We start from the raw sequence: 12,972 nt of genomic DNA on the forward strand, positions 1-12,972 counted from the left end.
CCCCTCCCCAACTTAGCCCACTCCACCCCACCCCCTACCCCTACCCCTCCCCCACCCTACTCTCATCCCTCCCCAACTTGTCCTACCCCTCCTCCACCACTCCCCCATCCCTCCCACACCCACTTCCCCCTCTCCCTTCAGAGGCCCCCAGGAAGCTCAGAGGGCTCTAAGCAATGCAGTTAGAAAGTACCTTCTGTTCATTGGAGTGTGTGAAATTCAAAGAAAGTAAAAGCATCTGAGTAATAAGTAACTGTTTAAAAGCAAAGCAGGATTTTATTTTAAGAGATTGCTTGCTGATGTCTCAGGCTCGCCCAGAGACATCGGGGAAGCCACCCCGAGCTCCAGGGCTGCAGACAGCGCAGTGTGACTGCCACCAGCCAAACTGGACCAGCCGTGCTCACAGGGGCCTTCACTGGGATCCCTTCCATAGCTTCCCAAGGCAAAAACCAGCAATGCTGTTGAGGGTTCTCTTCCATATTTCAAACCACCATTTTCCAACCAGTTAAATGTGATATTATTAGAAGACAAGGTAAATATCCTCTATTTTTAAACAGTAAGCACATTTTTGAATCTACACAAAATCTTGCCATCCTCTGCTCTGTAAACTAAACCAATACAAAGCCAAAGCCGATGGATTTTGTACTGATTTCCCCAAAACTAAGCCAATTCTATCAAAATGTTATCCAAGGAACCAGAAGGCTGATTTTCAAATAACCTCTAACATTCAGAGTAATTTTCATTGCAAAGCCACTCTGCAAGTTTTCTGAAAGCAACCCAAGCAGAACTAGTAGACATGGGCGGGAGGGGGGGGGGGGCGGGAGGGGTCCGCCGGAACAGGGGATGGCACAGTTCTGCACCAAGTTCACTACTTTTCAGTTTAGGGAGCAAACCCGAAGCTCATGTGGTTTTTCAAAGAGCTCTCCAGGTGGGTATTTTTTAGTTCCAGTTCATTAATTAACCATAGCATGATAGTAAGAAATAGTTTGGGTTTCCTCGAAGCTGTGTGGTCACTTCCCTTCTCTCCCCCTCTGGTCACCTGCTGGAGGACAATGGGCAGACTTGGCAAAGTCTGAGCCAGAGGCAGTGGGCCTGGGGACCTGTCCTCTCCAGAGCACTGGTAATAGGAGCGTTTGTGAAATGCAGAGAATGGGGGAGGTAGGGGCAGTGATGCCCTTATAGAGAAAACTGCTCGCAGCAGACAGGCAGACGGCTCAGGACATGGACAGGGGTGTTATGGCTGCAAAGGCAAGCCACAGAATAAAAAGAGAAGTCTCCAGCTCAGCCTGGTGCATTTCTGAAGGGGACTCTGGCCACAGGGCATGCCCAGTGCTGGGGGCCCAGTGTGCTTAGTATACTGGGCGTTTGTTCTTCTGCAGACAATGAAGCGAGCTTTACTGGTTACACTGTAGTATTATGAGCCATGAATTAAAATACATCATTAACATCCTGCACCAGCTTATCAACTGCTGAGACAAAAAGCCTATTCTCTGAACAAATGGGGAGAAATTCCAGAACAACAATGAGGAGTTCCTCTCCCCACACACCAATCTGCCCGAGATTAACAATTCCAGGCTTATAGTCCCCAGACCAGGGTCCCAGTGGCTCCATGAAGTGAGGCTTTCACTGCCCGGAGAGTAAGGACCCTGATGACAGGGCCTCGAGGCCGCCTCGCTCAGACCAATCAATAATCCATTATGAGCAAGCTACATTTCCACTCTAATAAGAAGAAATGAATAAAAGGCTACCAGAATCCCCCGCATTCACCTCCCCCATAAAAGAAAAGGACACAAACCCACTATCCCGGGGCCCAAGGACACACACTGCCCATAACAGCCTCACCTCCCAGCTCCCAGAGAACAACGTGCTCCACATTTCTGCCAAAAACACTGTAAGGGTGAGTCTCACACACTTTTTGTTCAGGACAAGAGGTACTGGGAAGGAACCATGGACAGGACGGTGACAAAGTTCCATTTTCTCAAACAAAAGGTCTCCTTTAAATTATTTAACACTGCCAAGTAAATCAAAGCAAACCCCCCGTTAGTCCCCAAGTATAACCGTGACTCCTGTCTACAATCAGGTTTGATTACCCCAACTCCCTGACCACGTAAGCAAGACTGGCCTCAGTGCTGCGAGCCTCGGACCACAGCTTTGGACTCAGCGCTCACTTAACAGCAAACATGCCTGGGTGACCTCAATGTGATCCTGCAGGCGGGCTACCCTTTATGAAGCTGTTGACCACCGTCTGTCAGGAACCCAAAGAAATTCCTGGCTCAGAAGAAAAAGGCTCCATCTTCACCTCCAGATAGAAGGTACAAACAGAAGGACGTTTATGGACAGGAAGAAGGTGGACCAACATATTTCCAAAGGAAAATATAAATGAGCATTCACACAGCAGCTGCCCTTTTATTAAATACAAAGACTGGCAGTCCAGTCTGACCTTAACGGAGAGAAAAAAAGGCAGATGAGTGCACAATATAGTTACTATTCACTTCACAAAGTCCAAGAACAAACCAGGGAGGACGTGGGAATACGCTTTCCCCAGATGTTAATAACATCCTGAAAAGAATCCCAAATTACGGAATTAGGAGACTATAATAAAGAGCTGTCCATGTGAAAATAAAGGAGGGGATTTTTCTATCAAAAATCTTGATACTTGCTTTTCTTTTGCTCTCCAAAATGAATGCCTCGTGTCACCTACTTTTCGCTATTTCCCATCCTATTAAGCAATGACTTTATCAAAAAAGGGAAGGACCCAGAGCTTACTTTCCTCATGTTCTGCAGCAACTGTCCTGTTAGGGCACCCTGGCCGGCCAGGAGAGCTGGCACCTGCTGGGACCCCTGCTCCCTGGAGGGAAGGCAGCCCTAGTGCTATGATCTTGGCAATGGTCCCATTAAAAGCCCCATTTTCCAGAAGCTTATGACTGCATCTCCCCCAAACTGGGCAGCTCCAACGAAGACTGTCGTCACAGAGGGCTGGCTGTTCAGCTTTTCATACAAACAGAGAACAATTCACTGGTTGCTCCCTCCACGAACCACAAAAGCAGCAAGTTTCTAGTTTTGACTCTTTTACGTCCTGCACCAAGATGATGACAGCCACCAGCCACATTCCGACTGAAAACTTGGGGGACACCAGTGAAAACGATGGTGCGTAAATTTTTATTTTTAAAAACAAGCATGGAAAGCCAGAGGCCTCAGATACACTTCAGGGGGGGTGGGGGGGAATCCCATTGAAAAGTGGCTGATAGGTTTTTTCTGACCCTAAACCCAAAAGTGCTGAAACTATCACCAATTCAGTATCTAATGTAATTTTTTTTTAATTTCTTAAATTACCAGCAGTGAAAACAATCAATCATGTATGGAGACACTCACTGTATTTCCTCACTATGCAACACCTCCTGGTCTACTGGACAAATCTTTTTGACATTCCCATTAGCTGACTGCAAAACATATTTTAACTGAAATTTGTTTCCATAAGTAAACTGTATTTTATTCCATGTAAACAAAGCAAAAGGCTGTATTGGCCCCTAACACAGGCATGCTGACCTATTTTCCAGCCTCTTACCCAAAACCAACGTTTCTCTCCCAGTATAAGAAAACAGACTGCAATTAATACCAATCTCACATTATCTCTTTCTTCTGTGCGTTTTGTGAAAGAGCCTAGAAGTCCCCACCATCAAATGAAAGAAAGAATTGTGCCTGAGAATACAGAGAGAGATAATTATGTGCAGGAAGCCATAAACCGTTGTTAAACATTACCTCCCCAGTATACTGTTTGGCGCAGAACTCGGCCCCCAAGACCCCTTCATCAGGAGCATGCAGGGGAAACGCAAACACATCAATAACCAATCTTGCTGAATTCAAACCAACGGCTCATACACGTTTTCTGTAAAGATACCCCGAATTGAGTCTATTTTCATTGAAAGGCAAACCATGCAAGAAATTATTCAAGATGTTGTTTGCCACTGTACAAACACCAAACAATACTTTAAGATGATCAAAAGCATACGAGGTCACAAACCTTCCCCAGATGCCTTCCTTCATACAAAGTGTAGAGCATGCATACACTTTAGCCAGTTTAAATTTTCCAGACCCACTACCGCCAGTAACCACTGTAATGTGACCCAGTTTATCACTAATGCACGCAGCACCTTTGAAAGCAGCTGGACTGTGCGCCTCCGAAGGAGAGTGATCTATCAGAGCCTGTTTACGAAGAGCGGTTCCCCACAGAACATGATGTCACGTTGCCCCAGGATTTATGCGGCCTGCCTGTCTAACAGTGTATTTTCAGGCACCGTCAGCGACCCATCGCTGCAAGTCCTGACTTCTGAAGATAACAGACCGCCTATACTTTTCTCCAAAGGAACAACACAGAATCAACAAGCAAAATTCCACTCTCATTCCCTATAGTCATGTTTCTGTGTTACTCAGCCATCCACGTTAAGATAATGCTACTACACCGGAAGTGATCTTGCAGAAACGAGAAGGGACTTTTCCTAAGCGAAAGCATCTTACCCAGCAACAGCTTCTGGTAAAAGTAAACATAAAATACAATGAGGCACGTTGTTGAATTTCAAAGCTTCCACCCCACCCCTGGTCCTTGAAGAGGACAAATAAGGGCCCTGAAGCTTCCGATCTGCCAGCCAGCCCAGGCTGGACTGTCTGGGGACAGAGTGTGCGCTTAACAAGCTCAGCACGTCCGGTGGCCACCAGAGTGAGAGCAGCAGCAGCCGCGCCAGGTGCTGCAAACATTTTCCAAAGACCCAAAGACCATGGCCCGGATCGAGCGACTACCTCTGCGTCATCCGTTCAGTTCCAGCCACGTCCATACTGATGAGGAGAGTGGGAATGGTGGTGGGTATGCACTGTGAGGGGTTCGCTCTGTCACTGCTGTCCCTTTCCTCGCTCGCGCTCTTCTCATACCCCGCCCCCCAAGCACACAGCACACATCCAAATCCAGGTCCCTTTTCCCAAGTCTGTTCAAGGAAAATGCAGGGAGCAGATTGCCAGGCACTGCGGGCAGGCTGAGGGCGGTTCCCAAGGGCGGCGGTGCTTGTGCACACGTGTGCATGCGCAGGCATGTGCATAACCCAAAAACCCACTCGCTCAGAAACACATGGAAGGGAGCACTGTGTCCGGTTCCAACACCACCCCTGATAAAGCACACCCCCCTCCCAGAAACACCGGCTTCCTAAAGGTTCCAGGACGTGGGTCACTGGCCCTCTGGGCCCCGCATACAGCATCCCTGCCCATGACCTGCCCATTGTGGACTCAGAGTGTGCTCAGAGCGCCTTGCTGAACCCAGCCAGGACTGATGGTGTCCACCATATTGTCTAAGGACAGCTGTCCCTCCTTCTAGACACAGGGTCACTCATCACCAATAATGCACACAGGCACCCCATGAACCAGCTCAGGAAGGGCCTGCAGGTCAAGCTGGTGACCCCTGGAAATGGCAGCCCATCTGCCCCACTCGGGACCCTCTCTTTCGTCTGCAGAGTCTTGGGGACCTAACAGGCAAAACCACCTTCCGTCCTCCCTCAGCATGTTCCGGCACTGACTTCCCTCGGGTCTGAAATAACACCGTCAGGACGCTCCACACACACGACCTGTCGCTGCCCTCTACAGCAGTGGTTCTCAACCTTCCTAATGCCGCGACCCTTTAATACAGTTCTTCATGTTGTGGTGACCCCCAACCATAAAATTATTTTCGTTGCTACTTCATAACTGTAATTTTGCTACTGTTATGAATCGTAATGTAAATATCTGATATGCGGGATGTATTTTCATTGTTACAAATTGAACATAATTAAAGCATAGTGATTAATCACAAAAACAATATGTAATGATATATGTGTTTTCCGATGGTCTTAGGCGACCCCTGTGAAAGGGTCGTTCGGCCCCCAAAGGGTCGAGACCCACAGGTTGAGAACCACTACTATACAGCATTCTGGCCTCAGGCCGAGAGGATGTCACCGGGCAACAACCTGGCTTCGTATGGCTGCAGAACGCCAACCAGGGCCGGACACTGTGCGGGACACATCAACAGTTTTCTCAGAGGGCAGGGGCTGTATCGAACAGGGAGGTCCTGGCAACTGCAGTCCTGTGTTGTCTAAGATGAGGATGGTGGGAGCAAAGTGCCGAGACCGCAGCAGATGACCACATTCGAGTGAATAAAGACATGGGGAAGGGGGCCCTGCCACCAGTCCCCAAAAATGAAATCACGTCCAAATCACTAGAGCCTCCTCTGTTCACGACCATCAGTGTAAGGCAAAGAACGAGTCCACTAACAACTGTGAGGTGATAATACCCAGATAACGCCACCCTGAGCTTCTGTGCAGGTCACACCGGCCGTGAACATGACCCTCCTAGAAAGCAGGTGGCAAACTGTGCCCAAATGTTGAATGACGTTGAACTTCCATTTAGAAGTTACCAACTCCACTGCGACCTCCCAGTAAAAGGGCTGCACCCTAAGTACAAAATCACATCCGGACCACAAGTGCGATCAGAACATCACCATCAGCCAAGCAGGGAGGACCATGACCCTCTGGAGCCCAAATCCACATCCTGAAATGGGAGGCAAGGTTTCTGGCAGCTGGGCAGGCCGGCTGCTAGCCAGTAACAAAAACTGGGGCCCGATCGGATGGACTGCTTTTCTCTCCTTTGAATGAGCCTAGCAGCGCTCATGAAACACAGTGGACGGTCACCGTTACTACTCGGGGCAAGAGTTTCCAGATTTGCATAACCAGTCTACCGTGTCCGAGCACAGCCCCAGAAAAAGATCTCTAAAAAAAGCTACAGGGAAAGAAAGGGACACACGTCCCCAACCACAAGCCCATGTGTCTCCTTGTTCACCAGGGATGTTTATTCCTGTGTTTTTCTGAAAGTAACAAAGAGGCAAGAATTGATTTTACAACCTACTGAACTTGATGCGCCAATGATGGTTCACGAGGACCACAGAACCAGGCACAGGCTGCGTTTCTAAGGGGGACCCAGTCCCCAACATCAACAGGACAGCATCCTCCAGGGAACATGATGTGCGTTCCCACCTCTCTGTCCATTAAAAAAAGGACCATCTATGTGGCACGCGTGGGCGAGTGGACAAGGCTTCTGAGGCCTTCTCACCACAAAGAGGACCAAGGGGCCAGTGCCCCCCATGCCTGGGCCACACCTCCTCTGAGAAGCCCGAGGTCACCCCATTTAATGTGGCAAGTTCCCGGTGGGCTCACCTGGGCACCTGCACCTGCACCTGCAAATGCAGGTGCCAACCTCATCCCTGCAGGTGATTCTCTGTCCCTATTGCTCTGACTCTACAGTCAAGTGATTGTCACCAAATTTGGAGATGAAATATATAAGCTTTCTTTTTTGACCCTAGTTAGCATCAAAATATCTTTCACATTAATATCAAATGTAATGCTTTCCTTCCGGTTTCTATATTTGTTTTGAACGTGTTTTTGTCACAAAGGAACAGTTTTCCACACGACGTGACCACCATGACCTGCCCAGGCCGGGTGCTGGGAGGGGCCCACACAGACAGCAAGGCCACCGGCCGTTTCTCTAACGCAGAGACTCCTTCCTTCCAACGCAAGTCAAACCATCCCACCACTGTAACCGAATGACAATGCACACCACTGCAGGAGGAGAAGGCTGCACCACCGTTCCTCTCCTTATAAGGAGCTGCGAGCCCAACACGCTTAAGCTTCCAGAACGTCCACTGAGGTAGAAACTCAGAAGCCACACACGCGTTCACACACAACTGGCATACAAGGTGTGCAGACAGGCTAGTGACCTCACTCCTGAAAGACCTGCCCAACACACACCAAAACCTTTCCCTCTGCCCCTCTACCCGCACAGAGAGACCCACACACACACAGGAAGGAGGGAACACTCAGAGGTTTGTGATCCATGGGCCCTGTCCCCAGGCAGCACCTCCATCCAGAAGGGACAGGGTGCTCCCTGCATCTCTGCAGCCTCCTGCCCAGAATCACCACAGAGGCGGGCGGGAGTGTGTGTGTGTGTGTCGGGGGGGGGGGGGGGAGATGGGAGGAGAAGGGGGGACAACAGCATTAGTTCTACTTATATGCAAACTCATACCCTTCCACCAGCTCCTTCCCAGATAACAAAAATGAAAGTGCAGCCTCCGCCGGGCACCAAGCTCAGATCTGCTGACACAGCCGTCTCGTCTCTCAGGGGAAAGTTCCAGGAGCTGGCTCCAATTCCCTCCATGACCCTGGGAGCTCATGAAAAGGGGGAACAGGGGGCCTCACAACGAATGTTCTTGTTCAGTTTTTTTTTTTTCTCTTCGCCATCCATCTCCACGAAACCCTTCTCCAGCTATGCCCGGAAAAGCGACCCTGCCCCAAGGTCAAGGGAAAACTGTTTTAACTCGGATGCTTCCACCCCAGGTCTGCAATACTAACAGGAAGGCGTCCTCATGGAACCTGACCTGACCTTCCGGTGAACGTGTAAATGAGTAACAAGACCCTCCAGGTGTGTCCCCCTCAAAGCTGCTACGCTCAGGACCAGGGAGAACTCCACCCACCCCACCCCACCCCACCCAAGTCTGAAATGAGCAAAGTTCATATTTAAGTAATCACTTTTTCAAGAAAAGTTTGCTAATTATTTTTCTTTAAGAAAAAAGCAAATGGATGCGAATGCACCAGGCCTTTCTGGGGCTATGGAGATGTTTTACATTTTGTTTTGTGTTGTTGTTTTTTTGTTTGTTTGTTTGGTTGGTTGGTTTCTTTATTAAATTTATGGGGGGGTCACATTGGTTAATAAGATCATATAGGTTTCAAGTGTGCATTCTATGATACATGATCTGTCTATCGCATTGCATGCCCACCACCCAAAGTCGAGATGTCTTCAGAATAAATAGAAGCACCCAGAGGACAGCTACGAGCAAAAACCTACAAAGTTAGTGCCTGCAGGCAGGGGCTTCTCGTCCTATCTGTGAGTGACAGCCAACAGCAGCACAGACCCTGGAGGCAGTGACATAAGTACCAAGTCATCACCAGAGAGGTGACCTGCTTCTCCACCTGGTCTCTCCCCGTCCCGGTCCTCAGCCCGCCCTCGAGGGTGACTGCAGCACAGCCCACAGCCCCGCGTGGGGACGAGAACTCCTGCAGTGATGCTGAACCCCAGTCCACACGCACCTGCCAACAGACCCTGCAGTGTCCGCAGACACCAGGTGTCCCCCGTGAAGGGGGAGGTCCCGGATCTGCATGTGACAACGGGAAAGCTGGAGCTGGCTCTGATGAACCGAAAGGTCGACCGAGACAGGGAACCCGCTTCCCACTTTCACAGAAATGTGCTTCTTTATCTCAAACTAGAGATACCAAAATGAGGACTGGCCATGTCCTTCCACGCTGGTGATCTGGGCAGACCCAGGCCCACTGACTGGGAAAACCATCCATGCAGCAAAAACTCTCACAGGGGCACAAACAGCAAGGTGGGCAATGCCCCCATTAATGCTATGGGTGAGCCCTCAAAGCAAAGGAGAGCCCTGGGTATACAGACTGTCTTCTCTCCGCTGCACATATCCGCGTGCCTCTGAGTCCGAGAGATCCTGAACCGTGGACGTGCAGCACTGACGAAGAACATGGATTGGAAGGGACTTGAGGTCGGGAAGCGCAGTCACATCACCGACTTCCTAGGCTGGTTTTAAAGGCAGTTAAAGTCCATTCTTGAATAGTTTTGTGTGTTCTTTTAAATGAAGTTTTAGCGTTTCCACATGTTTCGTCCCGTATGCCTGAATATAAATAACTGATGTCAAGTTAGGGTGTGCTAACGTTGCCCTGGCTGGGAGACCGCTTTTCCCTTCTCCCAGCAAAACGTAAAATTAGCAACCATGGTGCAGGGCTGAAGTCACCAGCCCAAAATTATACCCAAACTTATTATTATTAAGGACCTACTGTCCTGTTTTATATATATAACTAAGAAAACTCATTATGTCTTTATATTTAGTGGGCTTTTTAAAAATAAGTTGTAGTAAAGGTCTATGAATGCATGTGTTATACAGAGTGGACAGTTAAAGAAAGTACCCATGATGTTAGATCACTTATTTTCCCTTCTGCATTGAAATAACCAAGACCCTCGTCAGAGTTTCCACGACTGCATCGAGGGGAGAGTGCCTTCTTTCAGTGTAAGAAGAAATTCAGTAAAATTCCTGGGCAGGGCCAAGGCAGGAGATCCACACTGTGGATAAAAGGGATTATGGGAACTTTAGTCTCCTAACCAGACAGAAACTTTAATATGTTTTAACATAAAATTTCATGTTGGGATTAAACAGAGCCTTCACTTGATATTTTCACCTTGTGCCATTCCCAGCCCAGAACTCTGAAAGGTTAAGTCAAACTGTACTCAGAACCTCCGACAGCTGCCCAATGTTTCTCTCAACGAATGTTCATTCATTATAAAAACCAACATAGGCACTGACTTATACACTTAAAAATCGTCACAATGGCAAATTTTATGCTGTATAAATTTTACCTCAATAAAAATTCAAAGTAAAATTCTATAGGTTTTAAATGTTTGCAGTCATTTCAAATACTTTAACACTGTACCACCTTTAAAAAAAAGTCCTAACACAAAGTATAAATGAATACTATTTACAGGCTTCATTAGGTAAATAACCCATTATGAAAAGTACATGATATACGTTACTCTATTTTTTTAAGGGGAAGTGGGGGGAGAGGGAGGGAGAGAGAGGGAGAGAAACATTGAGCCCGCAACCTAGGCACACGCCCTGACCGGGAATCGAACTGGTGACCTCTTGGTTCATGGGTCGACGCTCAACCACTGAAGCACACCAGCCGGGTGAAATACGTTACTCATGAAACAGTATAACCCAAATGCGGTTGTTAGACTTCTATGTGACCAAGGCCATCACTGGAATCCGAAACTGTTAAAAAAAATTTTCTTTTCTAGATGAGGCAGCCAATTTTCTTGTGCCAAATTCAGAGAAGTCTGTTGGTGGATTACCCTGTTCCACTTCATGTTCTCTGCTATGAGTTCTCTGGGTCAAACAACTTACAGAAAGTGTCCCTTTCTGTGCTACCCCACCCCCCAACATTTAACTTAGCTCTTGATCCAAATCAAAAGTTTGGAGAATATAATTCTAACCTGTAGCTGTAAGGAAGAGGTCCAGAAAGGGTACATTTCTGTCCAGCAAAAACCTGCTTAACAGGGTTCCACCTTTCGCACTAGCTGCTCCACAAATTCCAACTTCAAGTTATTTTAGATGCAGCATTTAGGAGACACTGTGGTGTGGGCTCCAAGGAGCCCTTTCTTTTATAACCCAGCTCTGGAACGCCCCAGTGCTTCCCGGCTGGGAATCCCACACCAGCCCCACTGTGCTCTCTGGTGTATCCTGAGACTTTTAATCCATTTCATTTTTTGTTACAAACATTTTACAACCACCCTCGGGCCAAACGCAGGGAATTCTGACTTAATTCATATTAAGGTTGTCTGATGTATGATTTCTCTGTAAGCCCCTCCTTCTGCAAGGCTTACCCTGCCCTTGAAAATGTTTCCATCAAGTTCAAGAAAACTGATTTTTTAAATTCCTCCCATATTCCTTTCTCCTCCTAAGCAGTCTTCCTTCCTTAAATGTATTTTTGTAAGCCGCTTAATTAAGAGACACCTTTCAGATTTTTTATTCTACTCACATCAAAGATACTGATTTATATTATTCCTCACCATATCCACTGGCCAGAAGAAATAGGAAACAGAGTTAGAAATACTATTACTATTAAAAACATGTAAAGAACAGCAAGAAAGTAAAAATTTAAGCATCTGGCAACAATCATTAAACCCAATAAACAAAGTAAGCATAAACTGAGTAAAAGCCACATACGCGTGATCTACATGTAAAATAAACATTATCACAGTTCTTGTAATTAAATATCTATAATGTAAAATAATAATTTAACCATAGGAGACTAAAACAACCTTCAAAAAAGGAATTACAGTTCAATCCAGGGAGAGGAGACAGATGAAGACAGAAGAAGATGGTAACAGAAGGGCACTAATTTCTTCATCGTCCTTAAAGAGGAAGCTGGCTTAGAGTTACCGAAGTTGATAAATTGTGAAACACAGTTTAAGCAAAAGTTATAAATATAATCACTAGAGGAACTATAAACATTAGACTGTCTACGGACCTTCTGATTTCAAAAATTAAAAGAGAGGAGGCAAGTCAGAGACTTATAAGTAGGGGGGGAAGGGAGAAAGAGTAAAAAAAGATAAAAGGTGTGTTTTTCAATTAGAAAAGAAGACAAAATGAGTTTTTCAGCATTAATATAAATAGACTATATTTATTTATTTATTAAAAGGGACTCTGTGATAGGGTAAAAAACTAAATCCAACTATGTGTTTTCTACAAAAGATACCTAAAACTAAGGAACTCAGAAAAGCTGGACCTGCAGACAAAATAAAGCAGGAAAATATTAATAAAAGCAATAGTGAAAGTAAAAATACCATTAACAGTTTAATGCATGGTTTTTAAAAGGCACTAAAATTACACAGTGTAATTATTAAGGGTAAAAAGGAGAAATCACAAATAAGGTTAATTGTCTTAAACCTTTATGTCCAATAACGCAGAATAAAATCCATAAAACAAGCAAACCAGTGACCACATGGAAAGATCAGCAGAGAGGAAATGGCCTGGGAGAAGCGAAACACCTCCCGCAAACCTGAGAAATTAAAAAGGCAAAAGTATAGGAGAAGACTCGAATTAAAAAGGAAGGTTTATGTCACAGCTAAGTATCAAACCCCCAAACTAGGCAACGACCACAATGATAACCTCTTGAAAAGGTCATCAGAAAAAACAAACAAACTGATTAATAAAATCAGTAACTGGTTCTTTGATAACTCAATGAGATAAATAGCTGACCTAATGAATAAAAAGCATAGATGGGGGGAAATTAGATTTACTGACCACCTACAGAAGGAAAATTAAAAGAATATATTTTTCAAAAC

The 12,972-nt window shown here is 46.4% G+C and overlaps 1 protein-coding gene across 4 annotated transcripts in view; it reads right to left on the reverse strand.

The window, feature by feature from the left end:
- ZNF516 (zinc finger protein 516) overlaps window positions 1-12,972 on the reverse strand; it is an 82,548-nt gene that overhangs the window by 53,550 nt on the left and 16,026 nt on the right. The window lies entirely within an intron of this gene.

Source organism: Myotis yumanensis, unplaced genomic scaffold, assembly GCF_028538775.1.
Source record: "Myotis yumanensis isolate MYYU_CA2020_CCGP unplaced genomic scaffold, mMyoYum1.0.hap1 SCAF_7, whole genome shotgun sequence".
Taxonomy (NCBI): domain Eukaryota; kingdom Metazoa; phylum Chordata; class Mammalia; order Chiroptera; family Vespertilionidae; genus Myotis; species Myotis yumanensis.